Here is a 17,243-nt window from a genome sequence, read left to right as displayed (position 1 = left end):
GAATGCTTGGTTTGCAGTGAAAGACCTACCCTTGGGCAGAAAACTATGAATAAATGATAGAAATTTATTGTGGCGCAATAGTTTCAGCGTTATTTACAAGACATGAGGATTTATAAATAGGATCGATGACTGAAGTTCAATAATTACACAAGTTTGGCCATTTAGAGGTAATAACCAAACTTCTGTAGCCAATTTATGATAAAAGTAATCTTGTTGAGTTACAAACTTACATGAGTTGTTTCGAAACTTCTGCCCTTCCATGACTTGATTCGAAATTATTGTCTTAGCAAGTTTCCCTTTTATAAATAGATTCTAACATTTCTGTACTTTGTAGAATGCATTTCCTCCTGACTTTTCAACATTAAATTTACTGAGGTATGTGTATCAATAAATAAGCTCTGTATCTCATTAACCAGAATTGCAAGAACTATTTGATTAAATTACATCACTACGTGAACATGTAACAGTTTTAACGAGTATTAGAATATTCTTTAGTGAGTCAATAATTTAAAGACGTCTGTAGTCATGTTAATCATGTACTCAGTAGGTTATTACAATGTATGGTGTTAATGAGACGACAAAATATATTAATAGTTGTGCAACTAGTGGCATTCGTGCATTATTATCGCCAGAATCTATCTTTTAAGAACGAGATGTTAGCCAGTTTATTAATTTTATTTTTAATGGCAATTTGTAATAATATTTTAATACAGGTATCATCATTTAATGCAGTCTGGATCTTGGAATCCATATATAGTAGTAAGTAACTGATTGCCAATTAACTAATAGGGTGCTATTCATAGGCATTTCGCTAGCCCGCGCTAAAAGCGTGCTAAACTAGCCCCGGCTATCGACTGGTTACTTGTACAGGATTCATATCATATAATATCGCTAACACTGGTTTATGAATACAAAAAACGTTAGTTCGCTGATCATCCACCTGAAATCAGCGCTAAGAATGGCTATGAATAAGGCCCTTAAATGTTTAAGATATTTGCAATATTGATATAGATCTATCTACCTTCAAGCCAAATATATGTATTTTTATGCTGAAATAAGTGATTCTGAAGAAAGCTTTCCTTCAGTTATTGAAGGAGCTTCAACTGTTATATTTTCATTCCTTTCACCAGAAAAATAGAGAGTTAAATAAGAAATAAGCTCTTCTTGAAATAGGCCTACACTGTGTAATTTAATTACATTTCTAAAAAGAAAAAGCGACGGATACACAGTGGGACGGATTGCGATTCTAGCCGGAACAAAATCAATTTTCACATGTTCTCATTTTTATGCGTGTCCTATCTCAAGCTGTTGCTAATGAATCACAGAATGCTTATCTATGAGAAAGAAGCTTTGACACTAAACATACGGACGTCACACAATGATGTTGACGAGGATTCCCCTCCATAACCAGTTTTATTGCTCAGCCACGCTGAAATAGTGTAAGAAGCAAGCTTGTTTTCTGTGACCTGGGAGTGAAACATTTTGTGATTCTGAAATGGAAAATGAAGAACAAGGTTGGTAGATAATTATTATATAAATTTTATGTTCATAATAACTTTGAATTTTTAGAAACGGCATGTTAACTTAACGGCGGGAAATGCGATTTTTTAAAACTATTTCTCAAAATAAACGTTGACTTATAATAGGAGAGTCACACAGAGTCACATTTATTTTTATGTCAGAATGTAGGCTTAAGTGTGCACTTTAAGGCTAACCTAGTTTCATTTGCTCCTACTGACCGCTCTGCATGTGGTTAATTTTTTTTCAGACTCGGAACCGCTACCGGTGATTTCGCGCCGTGATTTATTTCCAGTACTTGCCAATAAAAGTGGCGACTTGGATGAACTATATAAATATGTTTTGAACAAATTATGTATTGAAACATGTGAGTCTAATGGTGAGAAGTGCATTCATAATATTTCGAAAAATATTCGAAGTAATTTTAACAGACGTTGGATGCAGTGTCACCGTAAAAAGGATTATTTTCTAAAAAACATTGTTCTTGGCAGGTCAGAGGCAACAACAAAGATATTTTTGAAGCTAGAAAACAGGGGATTATTTCTAGATTTCGCTCTCAATTAGGTCTTCTTATTGACAAACCGAAATCTGGTGGCCCTGGGACATCAAATGATGGCAATATAGCACGTTGGTTTTTTTGAAAACCCACAAATTACAGCCAATATTACGGGCATTAGTAAGACCTCATTTACAGATTTTCTGTAATTTTATGCACCATTTCAATTGGATATTCAATATACAGTATACTGAGGCGTTTGAGGAGTACTCCAATGATACAGCCCATTTGTATGTACAGTAGATATATCCATGGTACTACATGCCATCCAGCGTGCATAAAATACTTATACATGGAGGAAAAATTGCAGAAACTGCGATACTTCCTATTGGGATGTTATCTGAAGATGCCCAAGAGGCAAGACACAAACATTTACAAAAGTACAGGTTAGACCACGCTAGGAAGTGTTCTCGTAAGAGAAACTTAGATGTCCTACACGTGTTGTTAATATCTTCTGATCCCATCATATCCCAGATCAATCGAAATCCAAATACAAGAAAACCAAAAATGTAATTTGAGGTAATTAAACTGCTACAAGTACCACCTGCGAGTGCCAACAACAGCACTGCTCGACTGCAACCCCAAGATGAGGACGACAGTAGCGCTAGCGGATCCGACACTTCTGGAGATACAACAGACGCTTCAGATTTCTAAACATGTCATAAATTTACTACATATATTACTTTTCTCTTCATAGTAGTCTGGAAAATAATTTCTGTTTACTTTAATTTTTTATTTGTATTAGTTGTATGCAATTTCTATTACTGTACGATTCTTTTTTAATAAATAGGCATTCTATACTAAAATAATAATTCTCATACAAATATTCCATCAAATGTCATAATAATTTACCTTCATTTTGGTATTTTCAACGATTCGAAAGGAATTTATCAATATTAGATTTTGTTCCGGCTAGAATCGCAATCCGTTCCACTGTTGGATATGGAGAAAAGAAATCTAAAACTTTTACTGAATATGAAGTTAGAAAAAATTTAAAAGAAGCGGATGGTGGCTATTTACTGTTCAAGATGGCACTAATAACATTATTTGATTCGATGGTGCTTGTAGAAGAGATGAGTTGGTAAATCTGCTGGTAGAAAATGTGAGTTGATTACCGTACTGAGTTGATAACTGACTCAGTGTGGTAATAATCAGTGCCGTTGTCATGGGAAATAAGTGTGGGTACTTAGGTATTACCGGTATTAAACAATCGTGGTTAAAATAAGTTTCCACGAAAATTATATAACATAAAATTACATAAAATACATGAATACATACATATATACGGTGCATATCTTCCTGAGACCTGAGGGTATAGTACACTATACCATACTTCGTACATGATTGTGATATAAGACAGCGGTCATAAGCGCAATGCACCCTCGGAATAGCGTCTGTTACTCACGGATAAGAGAGACACTAGCGTGCAATCGTGGCTGCTGGCGGGTGTGCTTTCTTCTTCTCCCTTCTGCATCAGGGTACATATTTCGATACACTCCTTACCCGTTACCCATATCTGCGAGTTCTAACGACAACTGATATAAGACTTATATGCAGAAACCCGAAGTATAGTATAATATACTTGCATTTGTGCCCTAATTGTAACGTGCAGAATTTCTTCAGCATTTTAGCTCATGTCAGTGACTTTTTTTTAAGTGTAGAATTATATACTTACTTACAAATGGCTTTTAAGAAATTCGGAGTTTCATTGCCGCCTTCATATAAGCCCGCCATCGGTCCCTATCCTGAGTAAAATTAATCCAATCTCTACCATCATATTCTACCTCCCTCAAATACATTTTTAAATTATCCTCCCATCTACGTCTCAGCCTCCCCAAAGGTCTTTTTCCCTCCGGCCTCCCAACTAACACTCTATATGAAGTTCTGGATTCGCCCATACGTGCTACATGCCCTGTCCATGTCAAACGTCTGGATTTAATATTCCTAATTATGTCAGGTGAAGAATACAATGCGTGCAGTTCTGCGTTGTGTAACTTTCGCCATTCTCCTGTAACTTCATCCTTCTTAGCCCGAAATATTTTCCTAAGAACTTTATTCTCAAACACCCTTAATCTCTGTTCCTCTCTCAAAGTGAGAGTCCAAGTTTCACAACCATACAGAACAACCGATAATATAACTGTTTTATAAATTCTAATTTAAAGATTTTTTGACAGCAGACTGGATGACAAAAGCTTCTGAACCGAAGAATAAAACGCATTTTCCCTTAATTATTCTGCATTTAATTTTCTCCCGAGTGTCATTTATATTTGTTACTGTTGCTCCAAGATATTTAACTTTTCCACCTCTTCGAAAGATAAATCTCCAATTTTTATATTTCCATTTCGTACAATATTCTGGTCACGAGACATAATCATATGCCTTGTATTTTCGGGATTTACTTCCAAACCTAACGCTTTACTTGCTTCAAGTAAAATTTCCGTGTTTTCCCTAATCGTTTGTGGATTTTCTCCTAACATATGAGGTGTATAGTTCCAAAAGTCGACATCTGCCATTTTTATGAAAAATGAGTTACGATCATTTCTTATATCTTTGGGTTGAAATACATTGGAAAAACACTATTTCATCCTCAAAAACTCGATATTTCTAACATAAATCAAGCTTTAAAATATGGAGTTTTTTCCAAAACCCGACTTATTTTGTTAAGGTATTGTTCCAAAACTCGACATATGCAGTTTATTCCAAAGTCCGACATTTACACTGCCATTGTGTGAACTATGAAGGCCAGTAACGTTCCAGAAGTCGACATCTTTGCTCAAGATAAAGAAAGTGTGTGATTTCTTTTAGAATATCATAATTCTTCAGCGTGCGGAACTTACTGGGAAAATTGACAATGGAACTTTAGCTGAATAAAAATATGCTTCATTATATTGGTACTTCAGAGCTGTGCAGATACTGTATTTACAACGTGTTGACGTGTTGTGTGAGCTTCTTATAGAAGTAAAATTTTCATAGAATCTCACATACAGATTTCGCCTTCAGAGCCTGGGCGTGGAAGAAGGAGAGTCGGTGATACAAAGAACTAGACAAAACATAGAAAAGGGATAGGAAGTTAAGTTTTATGCTAACTGTAATGTTTATCTTTACAGTGATTGTGCGATACTTGCCTGTATTTGATAATTTTTTGTATTGATTATTGGTCGCTACTCTCTCAGAACTCAAAACTTTTCCCATAAACCAATGAAGTTTCCTAACTCAGCGTGATATCAACCCTATTTACAAATTCATACTGAATACACAACAGCTGATCATCCTAAAGCATATTTTGTTAACAGAACAGTGAGACATCAGGGGATGGGAGCAGGTCGTGTTCTTCCAGTTTACCGACTAACTTTCTTAAAAAACTTGCAAGAGTCAAAGAATTGGGTGGGACTTGTATTTAAGTGGCATTTAAAAATTGGACTTCCGGCAGTAAAAAAAGAAGAGAAGAGGATACATGTAGCAAGAAATGTGAAATAAAGTGATATGCTATGAAAGACTTCATCGAAAAATTAGGTACAATGAGTCACTCCATTTCCTCCATACCAACGAATAGAATTTTTTTATGGAATTGAGAAGGAGGTAAAGAAGATGAACATTATGAAATCCGAAGATTACTGCAATATCGTCAACAATGACACCATAAACAAGTTAAGTACAGACTGTCAAGTTTATGAGTGGAAAACGAATATACAAACTGTTTTGAAGCCACCAAATGGCTAGCATTTCAAACTAAAATTCTGTAAAAGAATTAAGATAAGGGAATAAAAAATTGAGTTGCGATAAGGGGTGAACAAAACTATAGAAGAATTGTAAATTTGTACAAAGAATTTTCAAAAAGGGGAAAACGTGCTCTGGATGTAAAAATCACACTTGCACAAAAACACATGCATAATCTATAAGGAAGAACTAAGTAATGTTAACAAATTGCTTAAAGAAATGTTTAAGATAACTGGAGAGACATGGAAACTTTGGAATATTGCAAGAATATTACAGACCGTATTTATAACGAGGATGAGGATGAAGAAGATTGACTATCTGTGAACCACAGAGAGAAGAGAATTTCAGGATTTAAAATGTACACTTAATGAAGGTTAAATATAATATTCTGATGATATATATGAATGAATGACAATTGTTTATTACATTCTTACCATTTAATACGAGAAAAATTCGTACCGGCACCGGGAATCGAACCCAGGACCTCTCAGCTCTGCGCGCTGAGCGCTTTTTCCAACAGAGCTATGCCGGGACACGATCCACGGCGCCGGCCGAACCTCTCTTGTTCGATTCCCGGTGCCGGTACGAATTTTTCTCGTATTAAATGGTAATAATAGACATTGGCTACTTCATAGTAGACGTGTAATATTCAATGAGGTGGGCGAGACCTCATACATAATGAATATTGATTTATTACATTCCATGGATTCAATAAAATTAATAGCTTTTTAGTATAAAATGTGGATTATTTATGGGAAATAATGTTATTAGAATTTCCAAAACCCGACATAAATTTTATTATTAGTTCCAAAATCCGACATATATTTTATTGTTAGTTCCAAAATCCGACATATGCAATAGTTAGTTCCAAAACACGACATGTTCATATTTAATAACCTAATAACTATTACAAAAATACATACTTTTAGTTCAAACATGTAATTTTCTCCTCAGCTTTACTATTAAAGACTATTATAAAAATTTCCTTCACATCTCAACACTGGAAATACTACAGATAGTTTTTTTGGCTTTTTCTCTAAACCACTTAGAAAGGAAATGTCGGGTTTTGGAACTATACACCTCATATTCACGACATCCGCATAGACAAAAAGCTTATGTAGCCCGTTCAAATCCAAATCCTCTCTGTTATCCTGAACTTAACGCTGCTATTACACTACCAAACTTATTTGACAAAGGTCTTTTATAAAATATATGACAGTGTAATGGGCTTCATTTATAAATGTTTCTTCTATAAATGATCTTTTATATAAAATGTTAGTGCAGCTAGTTATCTTTGATAAAAGATTTCTATACCGTGAAACAAGTATGGCGGAACGCAAAAGTAACTGGACTGTTGCTACCACAATTCAATAAGTTCTGATGGATATCTCTCTTATCACGTCTTGCAATCCATGACTTAACCCACAGACGCTTCTTTTTCTGTTTGTTTAATCAATAACATGCATATTATAATATTTGAACTAATTGCAGTAAACAAACATAATACTGTTCTACATTCATGATGTTATAAAATTAACACGTAAATATTAATGTCAACAAATCATAAACTTAACGCGCAAATATTAGTACGAACAAATTCACGGAACACGAGTTAAATGTTGTGGAACATGTTTTGGAGGATTTTTGTTCCTAATTTTAGGTTATCTTTAATAAAATATTTTATAAAAGATTTTATGTAGTATAATATACTCCAAATTCTATCTTTTATCAAAGATCTTTGATCAAATATTTTATCATTTTGTTTGTCAAAGAACTTTGATAGTGTAAGAGCAGCCTTAGAAATACGTTGCAGAACTTTGGGACTGTGGTTGTGTCAACCGAGAGTGTTAAGAAGGAGGCCTTATGTCCGTCGCCCATTGAGGTGTCCAGCTATCCGACGCACGTGGAAATCGAGAAGCTCGTGTTTTGTTGTGTCAGCAATATGGCGATTCGGCAGATGATCAATGGGAGTCAGGTTTTCTTTACCGATGAATCACTCTTTGGTCTACATCCATATCCCAGGTGAATGCGCATATGGAGACGAACAGGTGCAGCAGAGAGAGACTAAGATATGTACAGAGGATTTACAAATTCCAAAGAGGTTTTGTCATGGTCTGGAGAGGAATAATGGCACACAGAAAAATAGATTTCGATTTCCACATCGAATATCTGGATACCTCAATGGGCGACGGGCATAAGCTTCTTTCATGCAATCTGTTCGTAACATTCTGAGTCAGGGGTGTCATCGTAAATAAAATAGAACCAGGCCGTTTCGCGAAAGGTTTACTATTGTGAATGCTGTAGTAGTAGTAGTAGTAATAATAATAATAATAATAATAATAATAATAATAATAATAATAATAATAATAATAACAATAGGGTAAAATTCCGACAAGGTATTGTTCAAGGAATCGCGTATAAATCGCGTATTTACAGAGACTCCGTGTTAGGAGGGTATTCAAATTTTAAATTATATACAGTATTTATTAACATTTTCTTATTTAATTACATCATTCATGGACAGCAGTAGATTGTTACTAATTATCTATCTATCTATCTATCTATCTATCTATCTATCTATCTATCTATCTATCTATCTATCTATCTATCTATCTATCTATCTGTCTGTCTGTCTGTCTGTCTGTCTGTCTGTCTGTCTGTCTATCCGTCCGTCCGTCCATCCATCCATCCATCCATCCATCCATCCATCCATCCATCCATCCATCTATCTATCTATCTATCTATCTATCTATCTATCTATCTATCTATCTATCTATCTATCTATCTATCTATCTATCTATCTATCTATCTATCTATCTATCTATCTATCTATCTATCTATCTATCTATCTATCTATCTATCTATCTATCTATCTATCTATCTATCTATCTATCTATCTATCTATCTATCTATCTATCTATCTATCTATCTATCTATCTATCTATCTATCTATCTATCTATCTATCTATCTATCTATCTATCTATCTATCTATCTATCTATCTATCTATCTATCTATCTATCTATCTATCTATCTATCTATCTATCTATCTGTTTTTTATTTAATCTGACAATATTAAGGCCATAAGGCCTTCTCTTGGTTCCTGGTGGATTGACATACTGCACTTTATCTACTGCTATTTGATATAAAGTAATTTGACACACAACCTATTTTACATACAAATATTTGGCTTATTTATTTTTCATCTAATTTAATTTGACACAACCTTTTAGCTATACTTTTTCTGGCATACAACTACTTTGTTTCATTTGTACATTCACATACCATATTTTGACATACTCTACTGTAATTATATTTTGCACATTGTTAATAGTTCCTGTTAGTTTCTAAGGTTACTTGTTTTTGCTTATAAATTATAGAGGTTTCGGATTTATAAAAAAATTATGGAGGGTGAATTTGTAGAAACAACATGAAGGGAGGCAGCATTTATCTTTTAGGCCAGGGGTTCTCAAACTATTCGTCGTCGGTTTATGTTTTGGGCGACACAGTTATAAGGTAAAACTAAAATAATTTATAATGCGGCCTGTAATGAAACATGACATTCTAATTTTCACTACGTGTAGATATTTATTTTATTCCAATTTTGCATTTTTACAAGCTGGTAAGAAAGGCTAAATGACTATTTTCTTTAAAAAAATACCACCAAATCTAATTTGAGCATTTTTTAAATTTTCGGTATAAAAACGTCGCACGGAAAATCTGACATGTAAAGGACGGCGCAGTCTGAGAAGGTTCGAAAACTAATGTTTCAGGGGATTCTTATATCAGAAGACTACAATATATAGCCCAAAGATATTAACAACATAAGGATAAGGGACGCATTTTCGTTTACTTAAGAACAGGTGACCATAATTTTACTTTGTAATTTTTCAAATGTCTGTACATTATGCAAAGTATGTCAAATGAATACTATACCAAATTAATAGCATGCAAACGATAAGTAATATATGCCAAATTTAATGAGTAGGCAAAATGTGAAGCAAGTAAAAATATGTATATTAATAGTGTATAAAAATTTTGTATGTCAATTTTGAATATGTCAGATTCTTTTAGGTGAAAAGTAGTATATTAATCAGCCCGATACGCCTTCTCTTCCATCCTACCAGAAAGCACACAAAAAATACCAAAAAAAAAATACAAATACTGACAAAAATAATACAAATAAATTAAAGCCCTATAGATGGTCAACAGGGCCAAAAGAACACTATTATGTAGTATGTCAAAGACATTTAAAGTACCGGTATATACTTAGTTCTTTCGGGGGAAAAATATTTTATAATTTCTTCCATGGAATGTGAACCTTACAATGAGTAATCACATTTTCAAGACGATTTAAATAGGAATTTATACTGAATGACATATCATCAGAACAAGAGCTTTCCGTTTAATACTTGTAATCATAATCACAGTCAGTCACAGAGACTTCAATCACCAAAGAAAAACTGACCAGCAAAAATTTCCAGAATTACGACTGAGGAAAGTTTTTTGAGAAAGGGAGTAGCAAGAAAGTTAGGGTATTGTAACTGTATGTAGGCTTAAGCATGCAGGTAGGTCTAAATACTGTATTATTATTATTATTATTATTATTATTATTATTATTATTATTATTATTATTATTATTATTATTATTACTAGCAGTAGCAGTAGCAGTAGCGCTGATGTTATACATAGGCCTACATATAAAATACGAAGTTGAGGGACAACTAAGCCTGTTACAGTATTTTAAAAAGTACAAATAAAGAATCAGGGCTCTCCCAGGTTGCAGAAGAAAGTACCGGGGCGGCGTCCTGTTGTGCCCTGACATTACTACACCCTTGGTCTGACAAAATAGATAAAAAAAAGTTATTTTTTTACTTCCACCATGTTAATAATGCCAAAAGAAGTGCTTATACAAATTTTGGCCACTCGACCGCAATTACGAGGGCCGTAAAAATAAGTTCGCCAGGAGCCGTTAACAGAAAGAAAACACAATTTCATTGGAAAAATTTATTGGAACAGACACAGCAATTCTTGAACTATTCTTCAACATATCCCCCACCGGAATTGAGCGGTCTGTCATATCATGGGATCGACAGAGAGGTGCAGACGGCTGTCAAACCCTGGTTCCGATCCCAGGTGGCTGATTTCTACGACACAAGGAAACAAAAATTGATCCCATTCTATGACAAATATCTCAATTCCAGTGGGGAATATGTTGATAAATAGCGCAACAGTTGCTGTATCTGTTTAAATATGTCTTTCCATGCATTTGTGCTTTTTTCTGTAAAAGGCCCCGGGGAAAATCACTTTCTGGACGGCCTCGTAATTGCGGTCTAGTGGCCAAAATTTGTAAAAACACTTATTTTGACATTATTAACATGGTGGAAGAAAAAAATTAACTTTTTTATCTGCCCCCATCATGGTTGCTTGTGAGTTGATAAAACCACAGTCCCAACGTTCTGTAAGGCATTTCTTGACATGATAGCACTTGAAGTCCTTTCTCTCATGGCTCTTAGGCACAGAAATGTGTCTTGTGCATCAGTTGTAATTCTCGGTTCATCTGGGTGCCGTTCTTATCAAATTCGCGACATCGACTCCAAGTTCTTGATAATGTGACTTTTCCAGTGTTCAGATCCCTCGCTGTATCAAGTTGTGTTCCATCATTTTCAATTATACCATTCGCCATAAACATGTCATCGCGGCTTAAATGACGACGTTGAGCATTCATTTCCACTGCCCTAAAAGTTCTTTAATGTTTTACGCCGTTAAAGTTAACAAACTCCTCTATTACACTAATAAACTGATTATCCTATCTGAGCCACTAAAATAAATTCCAATGTAATCATGTCACTTAAATTAAAACACTGGTTACCATTATCTGTAGTGGATATAAAAATGAATACTCACTTATGTATATCCATTGTTTATGATTTATTTGGGTATACAAAAATGTCTGTAAAATTTCATCTGTTCCTTAGATAATTTTGATAGGCTTACATTGTAAGATTAAAAAAAAGACATCCTGATTTTGTCTTACTACTAGTCCAGTATATTAACCACCGGCGTAGCTCAGTCCTCTGAAGCACTTGTCTGCCGATTCAGAGTTTCACTCGGGCGCGGGTTCGATTCTCAATTGGGCTGATTACCTGGTTGGGTTTTTTCCGAAGTTTTCCCCAACCGTAAGGCGAATGTCAGGCAATCTACGCCGAATCCTCGACCTCACTTCGCCAAATACCATCTCGCTATCACCAATGTCATCGACGCTAAATAACCGAGTAGTTGATACAGCGTCTATAAATAACCAACTAAAAAAACAATATTAACCTACAATAATTACTTTCATAGGTTGAAGCATTTGGTTTTAAATAATAACGCAACTTGATTTTTAATGCATATTATCAATGTTACCCACTCTCTTCCTTTTGCCAATATTTCATACAGATGCCACGTTTTGTTTAGAGAAAACGGAATCCCCTTAACCATATAAAAATTAGCAGGCTCTTCGCTATAATAGTAAATTGCTTTGTGATAGCATTTGTAGCGTACATAATGAAGTTAGCAATGAAAAAGAAAACTGTAATGATTATAACATTTCAAAAATTATTATTGGTGTTTGCGAATGGAAGCAATGAATGAAATGAGCAATTGTGCGAATAAAATAGTGCAGAAATATTGAAATTGATTTCTATTAATAGCTGGCTGTATACGCAACACAAATTTGGTGACTAGCGAAAAATTAAAAAGAAGCCGGCTACACCTCGCCTAAAATCAGGGTTGTCACATTTAATTTTTGAGAAGTAGGGACAAAATCTGGGGATTTTTTACCCGTAAGTCCCAGACATTTTTAACCTTAAATAGCTGCTTACTGCTTTACATAAAACATAACTTTATTAATCTTGTCTTAGTACCGTTAAAAAAGCAACGGATGTAGCTCAGGCGGTAGCGCGTTTGCCTGCTGATTCGGAGTCGCTCTCGGTCGTGGGTTTGATTGCCGCTTGGGTTAATTACCTAATTGGAGTTTTTCCGAGGTTTTCCCCAACCGTTTCGGCCTAGGTAGCGTGGTTGGTATAGCGCTGGCCTTCTATGCTCGAGGTTGCGGGTTCGATCCCGACCGAGGTCGATGGCATTTAAGTGTGTTTAAATGCGACAGGCTCATGTCAGTAGATTTATTGGAATGTAAAAGAACTCTTGCGGCGCAAAATTCCGGCACACCGGCGACGCTGATATAACTTCTGCAGTTGCGAGCGTCGTTAAATAAACCATAATTTAATTTAATCCCCAGCCATAAGGCAAATTTCAGGTAATATATGGCGATTCCTCATCTCGCGAAATAACATCTCTCTATCATCAATTCCATCGACGTTAAATATTCCAATAGTTGATAGAGCGTCGTTAATTAACAAAGTAAAAATAAGTACCGTAACACACAGTTCAACATTAACACATATCTATCCCAACTAACCTAGTTGTAGTAACACAAATGAAGGGTTGAAATACAGTGTTAAAAACTGCATATTTCTGAATCGTAGACGCAAGATAAAGTTACCAAGATGTATGTTATTTGATAAATACATTGTTATGTTTTGAATGTAATGACAGTTCATTTTTCTACCATCAGAGTGCAGTATGCTTCCAATTCAAGTTGAAAATCAAATGTCAGTAACAAGTACTTGCAGTCTGTGTCAATTTAAGGTTTGTTTCCTTTCAGAATTACTCGAAAACCAATTCCGCACGATCAGACTAAGAATAGTCACTTTAATACAGCAGGGATGCGACAGGTCGACATAGTTGCACCATGGATGAATATATAATAGGATCCAAAACTTACTGAGTTTCCCGTAACACATACTAGAGGCGCTGTTGTAGAACTTGATCTTGCTGCCACCTGTTCGGAGGAGGGGCGTTATTACATCTAGCAGCGCGCCAAGTAGCGAAAAGAGTAACTAATTACTCCATGCATTTAGCAGCGCACCTGGTGACGAAAATGTTAAACTGTGCAGAAAGTATTCCCTCCCACCCTCATCGATATTCAAAACTAACCCAATTTAAAATAAAACATTTACATTTTTATTCCTCACAGCATCTTCTACTGAAAATTCTTACCGGTGCCAACAGGAAGATAAAAGAGACGATCTATTTTACACTACCCAATTAAAATATAACCAGACAGGAACAAAAAAAGCAAAAGGTTGGATAATTGGGATTGTATTCTTTGGGTATTTACTGTACAGCGCAATGGAAAAGTCTGCAAGAACTACTTAGATAGTTCAATTTATTATATTACTATTACTTTACAATACATTCAACAACACTATTTTTACAACGTCCATAAACATCACTGTTTAACATACACTGGTTATACACACGTAGTATCACTTTATGTTCACTTATTAGCAAGTTTCTGTCTGCTATCTTGTCTCTTCGAGCAATATCTCGAACGGATAAATAGAGAACTCTGGGTAATGTACCCAACACGTAGTTCTAATGTTCACCACCTACGACGTTGGGCGCTGATCATCTTATTTCAGCCCCCACCGCCAGATGGTGCTGACCGCAGTTTTGCATCCTATTATATATTTATCCATGGTTGCACTTCTGCATGTGTGTCAAAGCGATGTCATGGATGCGAAACTGCGGTCAGCACCATCTAACGGAAGGGGGTTCAAATAAGATGATCAGCGCCCTACGTCGTAGGTGGTGAACATTAGAACTACATGTTGGGTAGATTACCCAGAGTTCTCTATTTATCCATTCGTTCGAGACGAACTGACGATGCTCAAGAAGACAAGATGGCAGCCAGAATCTTGCTTATAAGTGGACATACAGTGATAATACGTGCATGTATAAGCAGTGTATGTTAAACAGTGGTGTTTTTTTTATTTATTTTATTGGGTTATTTTACGACGCTGTATCAACATCTAGGTTATTTAGCGTCTGAATGAAATGAAGGTGATAATGCCGGTGAAATGAGTCCGGGGTCCAGCACCGAAAGTTACCCAGCATTTGCTCGTATTGGGTTGAGGGAAAACCCCGGAAAAAACCTCAACCAGGTAACTTGCCCCGACCGGGATTCGAACCCGGGCCACCTGGTTTCGCAGCCAGACGCGCTGACCGTTACTCCACAGGTGTGGACAACAGTGATGTTTATGGACGTTGTAAAAATATTGTTGTTGAATGTATTGTAAAGTAATAGTAATATAATAAATTGAACTACAGTATCTGAGTAGTTTTGCAGACTTTTCCATTGCGCTGTACATTAAATACCCACAGAATACAATTCCAATTATCTAACCTTTTGTTTTATTTCCTATCTATTTGGTTATATTTTAATTGGGTAGTGTAAAATTGATCGTCTCTTTTATCGTCCTTTTGACTCCGGTAAGAATTTTCAGTGGAAGATAGTGTGAGAAATAAAAATGTAAATGTTTTATTTTTAATTGGATTAGTTTTTGAATATCGATGAGGGTGGGAGGGAAGGAATATTTTCTGCATAGTTTAACATTTTCGTCACCAGGTGCGCTGCTAAATGCATGGAGTAATCAGTTTTTATTTTCGCTACTTGGTGCGCTGCTAGATGTAATAAGTTCTCCACCGTACAACAGATGGCAGCAAGATCAGTTTTTACATTAGCGCCTGTAGCATGTGCTACGGGAAACTCAGTAAGTTTCGTATCCTATTATATATTCATCCATGGTAATATTTAGTAATATAATAAATTGAACTATCTAAGTAGTTTTTGCAGACTTTTCCATTGAAATGTACACTAAATACCCAAAGAATACAATCCCAATTATCTAACCTTTTGCTTTATTTTCTGTCTCTCTTTGGTTATATTTTAATTGGGTAGTGTAAAATAGATCTTCTCTTTTATCTTCCTGTTGGCTCCGGTAAGAATTTTCAGTGGAAAATAGTGTAAGAAATAAAAATGTAAATGTTTTGTTTTAAAATGGGTTCGTTGAGAATAGGGAGGAAGGAAGGGAAGGAGAGAATACTTTCTGCATAGTTTATCATTTTCGTCACCAGTTGTGCTGCTAAATGCATGGAGTATTTAGTTTTTGTTTTCGTTACTTGATACGCTGCTCGATGTAATAAGTTCTCCACCTACCAACAGATGGCAGCAAGATCAGATTCTACATTAGCTCCTCTAGCATGTGTTACGGGAATCTCAGTAAGTTTCGCATCCTATTATATATTTATCCATGGCGATGTCTCAAGAAAATGGCACAAGTTTCTGGAGAGTGGATCTCTTGCAGAAGGAAAACTGCTGCACAAGACAGATATCTTCACATTACAGCACTCAGGAACTCTTATTCACAATGCCAAGTTTTAACCCAAACGGTCCGAAATAGACTTCATGAAATTGAATTAGGAGGCAGAAGATCTCTTGACGCAACTCCTCTAAATCGAGTAAGAAAGGGGGCTCGTGTTGCCTGAGCAAGGAACCACTCTTTATGGACGAGGCAACAATGGGACAGAACTCTCTTTTGTTATGAGACTCGTGTCAGTCTCCACCCTCACAACAATTACATTCGTGTGTGGAGGGGATCAGGACAACGCATTCACCCCAACTTCATCGGAGAACGCCACTATCAACAAGGAGAATCTGTCATGTCTTGGTGGGGGAGGGGAATAATATAATGACGCTGGACACCCCTTGTGCCAGTTCAAGAGACACTGACTGGTCAGAAGTATCGAGGTGACATCCTAGAACCCATCGTAACTCCATTTGCTGAGCATTATGGAAAGGAATTCACACTGATGGACGATAACTCACGACCCCATAGACATCACATTGTGAACACGTTCCTGGAGCAACACAGAATCAGTCGAATGGAATGGCCTCCATATTCCTCAGACTTGAATTACATTGAAAATGCCTGGGCAATCTTGAAGTGAGCCGTCTACAACCGTCCAAACCCAACATAGACTCTACTGTACAAGATGTCTCCCAGGCCGCTGTTGAGTAACGGGACAACATCCCACAAGAAGTGTTGGACAGGTTAATTGAAAGCATGCCACACCGTGTACGGAAGTGGCTGTAAATGCGAGGAGAACCAATAGATTCCTGAAGTGTGCTTAACAGGAACTAGTGTTTCAACCCCCAAAGGAAGTTTCTTTACTTTTGTTTAAAATTAATGTTTGCTTTGTTTTTCTCATGACTAAAAAGCAGTTCTGTACTTTTTACGCTGCTAACCTGTGGGGAAAAAACAAATTTAAGAGTTTTGTTTGCAATTAGAGCAATATGTAATAATTTTTGAGCACTGTAAATTTCACATAATACACACCATAATAATTCTGAAGAGAGCAGGTAATGCAGAGAACTTCGAGACACATTACAGTGATGAAAGAGCGCTTCTACTAAAGTATTTAGGCCTATATGCCTACTGTTCGCTGTTCCTATTGTCGGTGCATTTCGAACTGACGAATCAAGCTCACGTACAAATATACGAACC

Source organism: Periplaneta americana, chromosome 10 (genome assembly GCF_040183065.1).
Source record: "Periplaneta americana isolate PAMFEO1 chromosome 10, P.americana_PAMFEO1_priV1, whole genome shotgun sequence".
In the NCBI taxonomy this organism is placed as follows: domain Eukaryota; kingdom Metazoa; phylum Arthropoda; class Insecta; order Blattodea; family Blattidae; genus Periplaneta; species Periplaneta americana.
This window is presented reverse-complemented; position numbering follows the sequence as displayed.